At 47.3% G+C, this 1851-nt stretch overlaps 1 long non-coding RNA gene across 1 annotated transcript; it reads left to right on the plus strand.

The window, feature by feature from the left end:
- The first annotated feature begins 207 nt into the window (after positions 1 to 207).
- LOC127614822 (uncharacterized) lies at positions 208 to 524 on the plus strand. The gene is made up of 2 exons (XR_007966710.1): positions 208 to 306; positions 386 to 524. It is a non-coding gene; the product is annotated as an uncharacterized LOC127614822 (long non-coding RNA).
- Positions 525 to 1851: the final 1327 nt, after the last annotated feature.

Genomic DNA, 1851 nt, shown 5'->3' on the forward strand with positions numbered 1-1851 from the left:
TGCTTCACAGTCTTGGTCCTCATTACCATTTCTCACTGCGGCTGTTGTGGGGTTCCGAAGCCCATCAGAGGGGCCTTTGGCTCGGTAGGAGAGGTGTTGGAGGCAGCCTGGCCCCGCTGCGCTCCTTCCTTCCCCCTCTGCAGGGTGCCAGGCACAGCATGTACAACTGGCACGCGGAGCCTGGCGACTGGCGGCCGCCTGCGTGACGTTTGAACAGGGCAGGGGGTCGCTGCCGAATCCGTACATACGGGACGGCCTAATTGCACGTGCTAGAACACATGCGCATCTCCATAAGGCCGACTCCTGGTGGGTTCCTCAAATGTTTGCAAGATGCTGCAGAGTTGCGGGTAAATGTGTGAGGTCTCATTTGAGTGAGTTTGTGCAGGAAAGAAACATCACACGCAGGAAGAGAAAACATCTGTGCTGCTACATTTGGACACAGAACGCAGCAGAAGATCACGGCGATGTGACGTGACTTTGGACGGGCGCGCACTCTGCGAATTCAGCATTTACACAAGAGACTTTTTTTTTCAAATAAAAAGTGACTGCACCTCAGTGCTTATTAACCAACTGGTGCATTAATTCATCCTCCTCCCCTTGTGTCTTCACAATTTCAGCACATTGCGTGTTCCGCATTAACTTTTGATTGAGTCATATGTTTGGCTCTCAGGTGTGCCTCAGACGATGAAATATTCAACCTGTGAATTCAAGGAGATGTCACAGTTGGTTTCATTCAAAATTTACGCCGACACCACACGGTGTTGATTCTTTGGGTCCTAATAGGTCCTTCGTTTTGCTGCATCAACAGCCACAACCTCCCAGCTTGTCATTGTTTTTCCAGGTCAGAACTGCTCCTTCGCTTATTCACGTGGGAGTCAAAGCCCCTCAGTGGCGTCAACGATCGGGTATCAAACATTTTCACTGCACACTAACTCACATGCGTGGACAGTACATGCAGCACATACTGTATACTATATCATCACAAATCACTGGAGCCTTCAACAGAAAGAGAACATTGTATCTCCCTGCCAAAACACAGTCTTACACTCAACTCATAAACCCTCACCAACTCTCTTGGGCACTCAGGAGAGTCTCTCGTGTTCTGTCAGAGAGATTTGGTTACTGTGGCATAAATCTCCACATCTCCTCCTGGGTGCAGTAGGTGGGCTGCAGGGGCAACCGGGTTCCAACTGTCATTGGGAATGCAGATATGTTGCCAGCGGGAGATGAAGGAGATAGGCCAAGCGCCTCCAAAAGAAGTCTCTCACCATTTTACTCTTACTGCTTGTATTGAACGCCAGCCACGTTAAGATAAGGACACGAAGAAAAGAGGCTCGAGTTGGCAGCGTCCTTTGCAAAGTTGCTCTTTTTGCTCCTCTGAGAAATTCCAAAAATTGGAGGCCAATGATGACAATTGTTTTTAAGGTGAAATATTTTGGGGAGTTTCCATTTTTTCTGCTCTTAAGTGGGGCTGATTTATGTTCGTCTTGTGTGCTACCACAACCAATTTCAACTGCTACACAGAAGCAGCAGCTTCATCAAGGAATGTTAAGAGTATACTAAAGCGGTAAGATAAGGACAAGAATATGCATCGGGAGTTACATTAAATCTGAAGGCTGACACTGAAAGAAAAAAAAAAAATAGCCCATAAAATGTGGCATTTGATCAGGGGTGTGTAGACTTGATATCTCCATTGTTGACAAACTGCTCACATTCAAGCTTTTGGCCAATTTAGTGTTTGAATGGACTTTGTATTTTTTGGAATGCAGAAGCCATAGTACTCAAGAAAATCCACGTAAACTTCCAGTTAGGGCGGCTCGGTGTCCAACGTGCTAGCGCGTGGGCCTCACA

The sequence above is a fragment of the Hippocampus zosterae genome, chromosome 14 (genome assembly GCF_025434085.1).
Source record: "Hippocampus zosterae strain Florida chromosome 14, ASM2543408v3, whole genome shotgun sequence".
NCBI lineage: Eukaryota > Metazoa > Chordata > Actinopteri > Syngnathiformes > Syngnathidae > Hippocampus > Hippocampus zosterae.